Raw genomic sequence first — 14,110 nt, 5'->3', positions numbered from 1 at the left:
GACTCGCTTGAGCCCAGGAGTTGGAGGTTGCTGTGAGCGTGATGCCATGGCACTCTACCCAGGGGGATAGCTTGAGGCTCCGTCTCAAAAAATAAATAAATAAATAAATAAATAAATAAATAAATAAAAATGTTGGAATGAAGACCATGTTCACTATTCAACAAAATTTTTTCTTCTCTCCATCAAAAAGATGTAGATTTACCAACTTTTATAGCTGCTATTTTAAACTTTAGGAATCATATCAAAAGATTTTATATCAATTATTTCCAAGAAGATAAAAATAATGCTATCTTTACAGAAGACATCCCTATTTCATGGACATAATATCTAAGATAGCTTCTCCTGTACCTATTACTTTGTTCAAGGTTTAGATCAAGTTCTGACTCAGAGTCAAGTTTGGCTGGGTTCCTCGGCCTACCCATGCTCAGCGGGCCTTCACCCATTCAAACATTCATTAAATACCTACTTGCAACAGGTACAAGGATAGCTGTATTTCTGGCCTCAAAGAACGAATTAATCACCAAGAAGAGATATACTGAATACACATAAGCATAGCATAATGGTTAAAATATGGGCTGGGATTTGAGTCCAAATCCAGGATTTTGGTAGTTGTTCTCCCTACATCTATCCACACATCCTGAATGGAACATAGCATCTGACTATCTAAATCAGTAGGCTTGTTATATAAAAAATAATTTTTTTTCTCACTTAAGACATTTTATTTTTGAACCCCTATTATAGCATTTTGACCTTTTCCTTAACACATACATAAATTGGTACCAGAATCAGGGCATTACTGTAACAAAAAGTATATAGAAAAACATACTAACAGAATACGAATGTTCCCTGTTACGTGGGAAAAAACAAATTATAAAACTGCTACCTATAATATAACCTGAAAAACTAAATACCCATAAAAAGCCCACACTCCAGGAAAAGTAGATGAAAAGTGCCACATCATCATGTGCCAGTGGTTCTTTACTGTGTTTACTCAGGCAAGAACTGTTGAGTTTATAAGCAATGATAGAAGGAAATAAAGCAGAAACCAGGTGCAGTGGCTCACACCTGCAATCCCAGCACTTTGAGAGGCCAAGGTGAGAAGACTACTTAAGGCCAGCAGTTCAAGTAAAGTCCAGCAACATAGCAAGACCCCATTTCTATAAAATATAAAAAAATTAGCAAAGTATGAAGGTATGTGCCTGTAGTCCCAACTGAGGCAGAGGTTGGCCTGAGCCCAGGCATTCGAGGATGCAGTGAGCTATGACTGGTCCACTCCACTCCAGCCTGGGCACACAGTGAGACAGAAATTACAATTACAAGTTTTACAAATCTTTAAGGAAGGTTAACATCAGGATTAACACCCTTTTCAAAGGAATTCTTTTAATTCTTAACAAAAACGAAGGGATCCAGCTCTCAATGGTTAGGATTAGATTAAGGGTGCTGTCATCCCATCAATTCCTATTGTTAGTCTCAGGACAGTGTTCATTAAAGTAAGAAACGTGGATGTGCTGCTTGTTACACATAGAAAAATAAATAAAGCAGCCCTGTGAACTACGTATAGAAATGAACTTTGGTGTAATTACTGGCACACCAAACTGAATGGAGACAAACAAGAATCCCATTATGTTTTCAACAGAATTGTATTTGTCAAAGAAATTATAAGCTAACCTGCAAAGCCTGTGACCATGTAACTTGCAAGCTGGCAAACTTGCAGTAACAGGAAGCAGACTATGAGAACCACACACCCTCCAAAATGGTCAAACTTTCAACAACTTCAGTGTGGCCATGGAGGTTAAAGTAAGGAAGAAACACCCATACGACAAAGACAGGGCTCACAAGACAAGGAATGTAGGCATTCTCACCAGAAAGCAGAACTGAAGGTACTACTCCACTGCAAGGCAGGAGACCTTCATCTTTCCTGCCCAGCTCTGTTCTCAGCCAGAATGTTTCTCAATGTTTGTTTTCCCAAATGGGAGGATGTAGAGGACACTGAGAGCCAGACAGCCTCTGAGCGAGATATTTGCAGCTCAGGGACAGACCTTCTGGCAAGTCATCCCCAAGTGTTAGGCAGGGAGAGAGCCTGAGCCCCCAGCAATCCTTAAGCACACAGTCATTGTCTAATACTCCCCTCAACTATCATGTACTGTCTCAATAAATAGCTACTGCAGAGGCTGCCCAGGGCTACCCTGCACTTAGGGTTAGCCCACCTCTTGCAAGCTTGTACTGCTATCCCTGACACACCTGTTTCCTTCATGCAGTGACAGGGACAGGGGTTTAGGGGCTGCAACAGGATTTTATGACTATTTCCCTGTTTATGATCCGCCACAATATGTTGGGTATGTGTGGGAGGGATGGAGAAGATAACTATATTTTGTTTATAGGTCACTGAACTTACAGATCTGACAGAAAGCACTGCACCTCCCCATGAACTTGGATTAATGGAACAAGTGGACCGCACCTTGGTTTGTCTCCCTTGAGAAAGAGAGGTGGGAATGTTTTCCATAGGTAGGTGGAAAGATGCACATGGATACTTAGGTGGCCAAAGTGGCAGACTGTGGTAGACTTTGTCCTTTATATACTTTTCTTCGTAGCCAAAAGGTTGCCCCATCTGAAACCAAATTTCCCAACTATTTAATGCCTGTGATCCTACCCATGGAATGTAAACGGAAGTGAGACAGGTACTGTCTTTAAAAGGAAATTCTTTTCTCTGAATTTCGTCTGCCTCCCTTCCTTATAGGCTGGCATACCTTTAGATGGTGACCTAGTGACACAGATTAGGATGAAGCCCTGAAGAATGAATGGTAAAGCCAAAAGATAGAAGGATTCTGGATTCCTGAACATCTTACTTCCCTGGACTGTAGAGAATCTGTTACAGCAACTATACTTAATCTATACCCTAATTAACATATCCCCTTTCTTCAGGCTATTTTCAAAAAAAGGCAGCCTCTTTCTTCTGTGTTTCAAACCCTCAGTGGCTTCCCATCTTATTCAGTAAAATTGTCTTAATACGGCCTATAAATGACATTACATAATATAGATCTTCCATAACTTCTCTGACTTCATCTCCTATACCTCTGCCCACTTCAATCACACTTATTTCCTTTTTATTCTTCAAACACAAAAAATATATTCCTGCCTCAGGGTCTCTGCACTCTGAAACATCCTTCTTCTCCAGATATGCACAGGACTCCTTCACCAACTTTGAGTCTTGACTCAAAATGTCAAGTTCTCAATCAGGCCCTTCCTGGCCACAGATATGAAATAGTTACCTCTCTGCTCCTGGCACACTCTGTCTCTTTCCTCCTCTCTTTCCTCAGCACTTATCTCTACCTAACATACTAAGATTTTATTTATTAGTCTTTATTATTTCTGCTTCACTAAAATCTAAGTTCCCTGCAGGCAGAATATTCTGACTGCTTTGTTCTCTGCTGTATTCCCATTACCTAATACAAAGTAGGTACACAACTAATATTTAAAAAATTCCTATTAAATATCTCAAATATGAACTATTGTTTATCTATTTAAACTTGGAGAAAGGAGTTATTACAGTAATACACTGAAAAAGGACATGTATGAATAAACTTTGGTGATAAAATTCCTTCAGCAGTAAAAGTTCAAGGCCTACCGATGAAGTTTCTTCCACCCTTAACTCTTGTACCCTGCTGTGCTTTTTGTTCTACTGCTGTTATCTCATTTTCCTTTAATCCCTCCCTTTGTGTTATCTCCTAAATAGAAAAATACATGTACAAATAAATACACAGTATTGCTGATAAAACCGTTTATCTCCCTTACCCCTCCAAAAAAAAAAAAAAAAAGAAAAGAAAAAACTATTTCTATGTATTGGTAGAAAAAGTTCAAAGAAGGAACTAATGGGAAAGGAAAGCAGGTAAAAAGAAGAAAGGGAAGAAAAATACAGAGGAATCTCGAACCAAAAAGGATCTCTGTCTGATCGTCTTCTCAAACTATTCTCCTCTTTTCTCAGCTTGCTGCCTAACAAGGCTAGAGGCTTCTAAATTTTGAAAGGAAGTTGAAAGTATTTTTTTTCTAAAGGTGAAATCTCAATATTAGATGTCACCAATAGTTAAAAGTCCAAAACAAAACATGTGTACTTCAAACCAAATATAACAACACAGCACATTCATTCAGTGTGCTCAACAGTGCAAAAAAGTCTCTGACTTACACAGATTATTATGCCACGCATGAGCAGGAAAACCCTGGTCTGTCCTCTTTCAAGAACTACAGAAATTGCAGAAAGGGCTTCTTTCCTTTTACCCAGATGAAGCATGGGAGACTTCACTGCCAGGAACTCTCTGCACCCATCAAAACCTGAAAATTCCATGGCCTTCCTGTACAGTATGATGGCTGGCTCAGAACCTGTTGCTCTAACCTAAAATTTTGAAGCTACAGGAATCAAATGACTCACCTGAGACTGAATTACTCACTCCATTCTCTTGGATTTGGCTAAGTGGCATAAAACTGAAGTCATCTGGAGGTCTATACAATTAGGGATCCTTCCTAAGCCCTATCCTTGGTCACTAAGAGAACTGAGCTGAGTCAAGTACAAACTCCAACCCAAAGAAGCCAGAGGGGAACCCCAAACAGGAAATGACTCCAGTACTAAATGAGAAACCTGCTGAAATGTCCTGAGAGACAAGAAGGGACTTCTCTGCCAATCAAACCTGATACTGTGAACAATCTGACAGCTACCTTGTCATACTGAGGAAAAGTTGCCTTCCTCTCAGAGAAATAATCTGAAAGATATTCTTGGTCTTTTAGCGCTGCTCTGTCCAACACGAGGGCCACTAACAACTATGGCTACTGAACAAGTGAAATGGGACTAGTGTGACTGAGAACCTGAACTTTTAATTTTATTTCATTCTGAATTAATATAAGTTTAAATCCAAACACTGAAGCAGTGTAAAGTACTTCCTCATTAAATATAACTTTGTTTTTTTGGTTTGTTTGTTTTTTGAGACAGAACCTCAAGCTATCCCCCTGGGTAGAGTGCCATGATATCACAGCTCACAGCAACCTCCAAACTCCTGGGCTTAAGCAAGTCTCCTGCCTCAGCCTCCCAAGTAGCTAAGTAGCTGGGACCACAGGTGCCTGCCACAACACCCGGCTATTTTTTGGTTGCAGCCGTCATTGTTTTGGTGGGAGGGCTGGATTCGAACCTGCCACCTTAGGTGTATGTAGCTGGCGCCTTAGCCACTTTAGCCACAGGCGCAGAGTCAACTTTGTTGTTTTGACAGGACATTTTACTTTATCATTAAAACTGTAAAGTACAAAAAAGAAAGTAGTGGAAATTGACATGTGCTGTAGAAGTATACAATAATTTTAAAGATATGAGCTCAAATGTATCTTAAGGCTCTCCCCACTCAGTGACTAAGTGACATGCCTCCCCAATACTTGAAGACCTCCTCTGTGACTCCCTAACAGGCCTAAGGCTATGCAAGACCTACCTGCAGGTCCTCAATATACATAACAAACCACTTATTAGTCTGTCAAGTACCAGTACTTTGTCTCTAGTTAACAGACCCTTTATCTTAAGCATTCCTTTTCACTGACTCCTGGTCTTTTAGACACAGACTAACTCTTTCAGCCATTTGTTAGCTAAAGAATCTTGAAACACACCTATCTAACCTATAAGCTCCCGCCTCCAGATGTCCCACCTTTCTGGACCAAACCAATGTATGTTTTCCACATATTAATTCATGACCTCACCTGTAATTCCTGTCTCCCTGAAATGTATAAAACCAAACTATAACCCCAATACCATGAGTCCACTTGCTCAAGGCTTCTTTAAAGGTGTGGTACAGGGTATGGCTTCTTTTCTGTCAATAAGGACTTAGTATGGAAAAGAATGTAAATATCTTGTTGTTTTCTATTGATCACATCTTGAAATAGATCAATATTAAATGAAATAGATCAATATAAAAATATATTTTTTACATATTGGGTTACATTATTAAAATTAATTTTACTTCTTTATTTTTACTTTTTTAAATGTGGCTACTAGAATATTTTAAATTACATGGCTTCCATATTTCTATTGGACAGCATAGTCTAGGCACACTAAGCTATCCCTTTAGTAAACGTGTAGAGCACTTCAGAAATAGTGCTCAGTACATAACACCATGCATACCTTCCAAAACTACAGGTATCAGATCAATTAAGAGACATCAAATATCCACAGAGGAAGGTTCAGGCATGGATATCTGGAAAAATGAGCTGCTCCTGCACTCTTCACACTGACCCTAAACCAAGAGCTAACCACCTTCAATGCAGTCAGAATTCATGAGTGCTGCAGAAGCAAGAAGAGGATGTGGAAACATCAGAAACTAAGAGGCCCAGCTCGGTGTCCCCTCAAGATGAGCTGGAGACCACAAGAGACAATCAGATTCTCCCACAGAAATCAAGAACTAGCCTTGACTCTTCAATTATGAATGCACATTTGCCCTGAGCACGTTCTTTCTCCTAAGACAGAGTAATGGAGTTGAACGGGCACTCTGCTTGTCAACCTAAGGAATTAAGAGGACACTTCCACCAACTGGAAGCAACAACTCCAGTTCCTGAATTCTACTCCCAAGTCAGTAACTATGGGGCAAATGAGCTCAGAGCTCATAAAAAGGATAGTCCAAATAATGATGCTTAAAAAGACACTGCATAAGGCAAAAATTGCCCAAAAATTGCCTTAAAAATCCCTTACCAAGTCCCCATGTTAGCAACTGATACATCACAGTCATTAAATACAACACAATCACTTTTTCCTCCAGCTGTAGGAAAAAATTCAGTCTCTTTAGCTGAACACTAATGTAATAAATTTTCATTTAGAGGCCACATTGTATATAAAATATACACACTTTAAACACATCTTTAATGTGGTGAGAGACTCACAGTAAGAAAGACATGAGAAGTGACAACAAATGAAGGAACAGCAGCTTCACACACGATTAGATAAAGGGCTCACACTACTGCACATCTGTGGGAACTGAAACTGACAATTTGGATACAGGACCAAAAAAGGGGAGAACATCTAAAATGTATAATTAAATTTGAGTATGTTAAATAGGAATATGATGAGTATAGAGAAATTTTCTAGAACCAGGAGGTTAACTTAATACATTTAATACTAGATAGTCTAATTTTTCTTTTTGGGAGAACTTCTCTAAAAGAATAAGGAGGAAACCCAAGTAGGGGCACCCTGTGAATAACAAAGGATTCCTGTAATAGTCAGGTTCTGTACCAGACTAAGGAGGGTAGGAAGATGGGTTTCTTGGTGGAATGTATACTCAGGTGCTACCTTTCCTAAGTCCCACTCACCTATGGTACAGCAGAGCTCCAACCCACATAGCTCTGGCCTTTATAGTTTTTCAGCTAATCCTGACCAAGTCAGACCATACAGCAATCAACTGAAAACAATCTGCAGCTACCCAGTATAAACTCTGGTCACCTGAGTTGGTTACGTCTGCGCTGGCTGGTTCAGTGTGAACATACATGGTATGGTCTTCTTTCCTGATGTATATTCAGTTCCCTTCTTGGTTAGCTGAGCCCCTGACACCCTGCCCATCTTTGTAAGTTCCCTCCTGCAGGGGCGAAACATGTTCAATCACAGGATTAAAACCTGTCTAAACTGGCCAACCCACCTGTCACTTGCCTGACTCTGAAGATCACCCCACTCAGATCACTATAAAATCCTTTTGCCTTACAATCACTCACATGTACATTACACCTTGCATCAGTAACAGCTCTCATTTTAAAAAGTGGTTCATAGCAAAGCTGAGCTTATTAGAATCATTACAATAAAAAGGACACATGAAATAAGTAAAATCACTTATCTAGAAACTTCTGCCACCACTCCTCACTCATCAAAATGAACTCTTGAGGACTAGTCTATGCCATATTGCATTAATTATAGAAATACTTAAGAAAAAACAGATTACTAATTTTTTTCCTTTGGGGAAGAGAGTCTTCCAAAGTATAGCAAGAATAGCTTAATAAATAAGTTATATTTTAAAAAGCTATACATTCCTATTGATAATACCAAATAACAATATAGAATAAAAACCAAATATAGATGCTCAAAATGCTTTGGCATACCTCCTGTAGCACCAGTAGTTTTAATAATGGTCTTTAATGTAATTATCATAAAAATCTCAAGGAACTATTATTACTCCATTTTACAGGTGAAGAAACTAAGGAGCAGAAAGTTACATAACTTGTCCCAGGTCCCAAAGTAAGGAAATAATGGAACAGAACAAAAACCTGAAATGTGTCAAACTCCCATGGCCTATATTTGCACCTGCCTAATTTTAAAGTCCAAACCTGAGCACTGCTATAGGAAACACATTCAGTGATCATCAAGCTATGAGATAAATGTGCCCCTTCCAAAAGAAAAACTGAAATCTGACTCCAACATTAATGAAAATATTATACTTCATAATAAATGAATTACATTCAAATTCTCATGTAATTAATCCTATTTCCTAATTATGAAATTCTCAAATTTCTCACACTGCACACCTATAAAGTTTTAAAAATTGTTCTCTTCCAATTTCTTTAAAATTTGTGTTTAAACAGTTGTCTAGCAAAAGGGAGATGTATTACTAATCTTATAGCTGACATTGACATTAAGTAAGTGTTCACAAAAAAAGAACTGTTAATTTTGGATAACTATTAATTAAAAATTCATAGCAAAAGTAATTTTTAAACATAACAGAAAGAATCTCTGAAAGTATTTCTATGGTTCACTAAGAGCATGAGTAAAGAAACCAAAGTAAAAAATAAAGAACAAAGAAAACTTTTATTGCTCATTATGTGACACTTTATGAAGCTACCTCTGATATTACAAACTTTTAAGGAACCTATCTATGCTATAAAACAAACCTGTCAAGAACTAACACAGAATGCCTTTGAATGTATCATGTTATTATATATACTTAACAATTTGAGAACAGCTAAACAAAAACTAGTTACTCTTTCTAACAGGAACAGAAATTGAGAAAAAAAATGCAGTCATCATCTACTTCCTAGTTCTGGGATCTTCCCAACACTTTTCAAAATGTTTCTTCTTTCTCACTATATCAACATAAAACAAAGCTCCAGAACCAGAATAAAAAAAATTACAATAATCTTTCTGAAAAATATACTAAGAAACATGTTTTCTTGATATCCCATGCTTTTTTTAGTCTACCAGTAATTTTTTTACATTAGACAGATCTAGATTCTAACTCAGATTCCCTAAACCTCATCAAATAAAAACAGTATTTCTAATTCCTAGCTCAAAGGTAAGGCTTGAAAAAGTATATATACAAAGCACTAAGCATGGACTTGGTCAATGAATAGCTCACATTGTAATTTTTTTTATCAATTTTTAAAGATGATTTTATTTGAGGAAATGTCTACTCAAAATAATTCAACTCAACGAAATAGGCTGTTTTTCTAAGTTTCAATTGCACGGCTTGAAAATACTTCCATTTAAAGGAAGATGGAGTAGCTTCTAATTAAGATATTCTTAAGATGTTGGGGATAACCAGGAAAAACACCAGTGAATATTTCGACTACTCATGTAAAGAGTTTTCTACTGATTTTACTCTTTATTGACATTTCTCAGGCTCCCTACTGCCTAGAGGACTGCTTTAAAACTCAACCACCAAAATTTGGCCCTTTATAATAAAGCATTTTCATCTTACACTATTATTATAGTTTGACAAAATGATTACATCACATTGATTTTACAAAAGGGGCTGGTGACAAGCCTACATCCTAACCTTATCTGCCTGACAAATAAAACTAATTTTCAGTCTTAAAGTAAGGATGAGGGAGTTCTAAAAATCTGGGGTTCTCAATTCCTAAAAGACAAAAGTGATGGTAAAGGGTATATACAGGCTTCCAAGGTCTTAAATTGTGACTGCCATAAGCTCTGACCTTGCTGCTTAGACATTTACAGATAGCAGTATTTCCAATGTAAGCCTGTGACTTACTGACAATTTGAGTACACCAAAGAGCAGGTGTCACAGTTACCACTGATCTAGAAACAATCATGAATGAACCAGTTGTGTCTTGTAAGGCAACTTCAAGGGGATTTCAGTAAGGAAATATCCTATTTCAGATTAAATGAAAAACTATATAGCAAAAGGACATTTCACAATGCTTAAAGGAAATGTTCCAGACTTGTACATTATATTATAATTTAGAAACGTGTTCTAGTGATATTCTGGTTATCTGACAGAGACTTAATATTATAAAAGAAAAGATACTATACTCTTCTCAGAATGGTTTCTCAGTTGAGATATAGTTCATAAAGTTTATTTCATGAAAATAAAAACTCCCAAATAAAGGGTTGTCATTTAACATGCTTGATATCTTTGTATTTCTGCTAAGAAAAAGGAGAGTAATTTTTATTTTAAATTTAGCACATCATTTATAGCCAAGTATGTATTTATTAAAAATAAAATGGTGAAGCCCACTTAGGAGTTGCTGTACTCTATTCCTTCTGAGAAACCTACACCTGCCCAATAACTTGTGATTTGTAACTTTTCTGAAAAATCACTGAGTCCATTAAGAAGGCTTTCTCCTGTAACATCACTCAGGTTTTTATTCCTATTCATTTATAAACCTTCCACACAAAGAACTCACTGACAAAAATACTACTCACTTTAAATCTATATGCCCTCATCTCCATCCATTTAAACATGTATATGTATGTATCAAAAAACTTCATTTTAAGCAGTTTTTCAATACCTAGAATCAAAGTAAAGGAAATCTTTGCCTTTTCCATCTCCTAAACAACTTCCCACTTTGATGTATCTGTATTTACAGTAAACAAAGTAAAAACAGAAGACAGAAGAAAATTAGAGAGGTACCCAAATATAGAACTCCAACACCTGCTTTCAGCAAAGGAAGTCTTACATATTCCATATTCCATGTCTTACATATTCCATGCTGTAGTGCTGTTTCACTGTATAGGAACATTAATCTAGGCTAGGCCATAGTTCACTAGCATTCTACTAGACTTTTCACATACATCTGAAATTTAAAAAAAAAAAAAGGATCTAAGTCCCAGTTTGATCTGGGATTTAAGTAGTCAATTTACTCTTACTGTATAGTCTAAAATTAAAGAGATAAAAATTAAGTATTTTATAGCAGTTTTTTTATCTGTGGTGGCCCTAAGCCTATTTAAATGACTAGGGATTACTTTGCTATTGAGAGATGACTGGGTGACCACCTTTTATTATCCACATTTTACAGGTGGAGACACTGAGCTATTAGAGGTTAAATGGGATCTACATACTGAGATTATGAGTCATCTCAAGAGTTCACATCTTCTGACTTCTAGTCAGTCCTGTGTCTGCTGTTACCATGAATCCTTGGCAAAAAAAAAATAGCACAGGAATTAATTCACTAAAGGTATCAAGAAGAATTTGTAGGCATTCACTTTTTTTAAAGAATATTTACTTAAACATAAAAAGATCTGTTTTTTAAGGAAGGAAGAAAGGGCAAGCTTTTTTCAGAAGTAGCAGTTATCTCTGTTTGCATTTGAAAAATCATTTTTAAAAAAATCTTGAAAGATAACTTCACCTCTTACCACACCAGATTGCTGATTTGTCTAAAAGCAGTATGGTTTAGTGACTTCAAAGCCTACAACTTTTACCCTCTAAATCACTTCGAATAAGAAACCAGACTTTTTTTGTTGCAGTATTTCCCTTCTTAAAACAAAAATAGAAAAACTTAATTCCTACCTGACACAGACGATATAAGCAAGAATTTACTCTTTGTAGGCTGCTTCGAGATTCCAGAATGAAATACATAATCCAGTTGATCTTCAATCCTAGAATAAATGCAAACCTTACTGAAAAGTAATTGCTTCAACAGATGCCTTCAAAGTAAGATACTTCATCCTTATTTATAGAAAAAGAAGTATTATTTAAGACAAATCTTGATCACATTGAAGTACGGGGGGGGGGGAGAGGAAAACTTTAAAACATAGAATGTTTTTTGTCCAATTCAAAAATTTAATACTTCTAGTCTCACATATCTCTCCTCCAGTATGCACACTAATTGTATTCTTAAATTAGCAGAATTTGTATGCATTTATTGAAGAGAACAGGGACTCTCAGGGAAATGATGCAACCAACTGCAATAACAAACGAGTAAAATGTCAAATTAATAAATTTTATAAAATAAATTGTTAAAATGCCATTCATTTAACATTAGTTCTTGGAGAACTACATTTACTGGAGAATAAGAAGGTTTTAAAACTTAAGCATATGTTTGTAGATTAACCCTTAACAAATCTTAACTGTCCATGGTTTTTGAAGTCTGTATTCAAGATGCTGCTTATTACTAGTGTCACTCATTTGAAGATGTTTCCAACTGGTCAAGAAAGAAGATAAAGAATTTGGAAGTTGAACATAAGTATATTGAGTGGATAGTTTAGCTTAGGTATAAAGCAAAATAAACTATTAAAGAAGGGTATGCTAGAACTCTTCAGAGATTTAATAAAAAGTAAAGCAAATGAACTAAAGAGGCTCGACCTGCAGAAACAGGAAAAAAAAAAAGACTTTGATAAAGAGAAAAAAACAAAAAACCAAGAATAGAAACTAGAACAGAGACTAGTATGGAAAAGGACGGGAGGAGTGGGGGCCATTAGAAAGCTACGAAATAGGGTCCCTACCGAAAGAGAGCTAAGGGAGTGAGGGTTTCCAAGGTAAGGTAGAGAGTAAAAATGAACTCGTGCAAAGCGATGGCAGAGCAAAACTTACAAACGGCAACCAACAAAAGAGAACCAGAATGAACTACCAAAAGGAGGAAAATGACAGGGAAAGAAAGCAACATAGAAATTGCGGAGGTAACAGCGAGAGAAACGTGGTCGGCGAGGGTAAGGAGCTCGGGGCCGGGAACAGCTGGGCTAGAGATGCGCAGCCAGAGGGAAGAAATCAAGGGAAGCAAAAGGTCCAACGGAGAGACCACCTGGGCGAAAAGGCGCGTTGGGAGGCGCGGGATGAAAAAGCCGGACCACTGAAGGGAGGCAAACCAAAGACAGCGACTAAGGTGGAGCAGGGGCGAAGGGAGCGAAGGCTGGGACACCGGAGGCGTGGGGTTCAGGAGCCAGCGCGGCAGGGGCGCAGGCGGCAGGGAGCACCGGGCTAGAGGCGCGCCTGGGCCCCTCGCCTCCCAGAGAGCGCCCTGCGCCGCCGTCCGCACCGACCTTCAGCCGGCCGGGGCCGGACGCCGACCGCGAACAGTCCCGTGAAGGGCCTCAGGGGGCGAGCGGGACCCGAAGACAAGGAGGCCGCTTCCTGCCTGGCCCCTGGGAAAAAGGAACAGAGGGAGGGGTCGTGGGTGTCGGGAGCCAGGGAGCTGGAGGGGACAGTTAGGGGCTTACCTCTCGCCCAACTCGGCCTCTTTCCCCGACAGTCGGACGGAGGAGCTCGTTGTCCAGCTGGAAGAATCCGGCCCTACCCGGATCAGCACCATCCCGTCCCGGGCCCCCTCACATCGCCATCGCAGCAACCGCAACCACCGCAAGCGGAGAGCGGGTTCGTCACCGCCGCTCGGCTACTGGCCCAGCGCGGCCAGCGAGCATGCGCAGTCGCCCCGGTCCCGAGGGAGCCAGGACCAGCCGGCGATACCTGCGATCAACAGGTCCCCGGCCGCGCGGCCCCGCCCCCGTCTCTCTCACCTCCTCCTCCCGCCTCTTCCCTCCCCTTCCCTCCCCTCTCTGAGCTAGGCCACGCCCCCTTCAAGCTTCGCGCCCCGCCCTTCGGGGGGTGCCTCCGCCGCGGCTCCCGCTCCTGCGCCAACTGAGATTTCAGGAGATTGGTCCGCTTTACTCAGCTCCCGTTCCCAAGTTCCCGCGAGAACTGGAAGTTTACGTCAATAAAAAGCGCGAGGGAATAAACTTGGAGCCTGATGAGGAGTAGGGAACCAGGGAAGGGTAGAAAGGGGGAGTGCTGAGACTTCGGCTGTTTTTCTCACAATGTCGGTTCTTTTCTCTCTTCATTTCTTCTTTGCAGTCCTGGGTAGAGATCCTGGTTTTTGCGCTACTCCGTTTGTGCAGTGGGAAAGGCCGCTGCAGGAGACCGGCGCTGAGGCGGGAGAGCTGCCT

The 14,110-nt window shown here is 39.3% G+C and overlaps 1 protein-coding gene across 1 annotated transcript in view; it reads right to left on the bottom strand.

Moving 5' to 3' along the window:
• The window catches only part of FAM135A (family with sequence similarity 135 member A), an 89,875-nt gene extending 76,190 nt beyond the window's left edge, over positions 1–13,685 (bottom strand). Inside the window, exons 1-2 of the mRNA XM_023513150.1 lie at positions 13,388–13,685; positions 11,742–11,830 (exon numbers count right to left, since the gene is read on the bottom strand). The gene's annotated coding sequence lies outside the window, so the exon portion shown is untranslated. The remainder of the gene's footprint in view (positions 1–11,741; positions 11,831–13,387) is intronic.
• Between the last annotated feature and the right edge of the window lie 425 nt (positions 13,686–14,110).

Source organism: Otolemur garnettii, unplaced genomic scaffold (genome assembly GCF_000181295.1).
Source record: "Otolemur garnettii isolate 467f Iridium unplaced genomic scaffold, OtoGar3 scaffold00035, whole genome shotgun sequence".
Classification (NCBI taxonomy): domain Eukaryota; kingdom Metazoa; phylum Chordata; class Mammalia; order Primates; family Galagidae; genus Otolemur; species Otolemur garnettii.
This window is presented reverse-complemented; position numbering and strand designations above follow the sequence as displayed.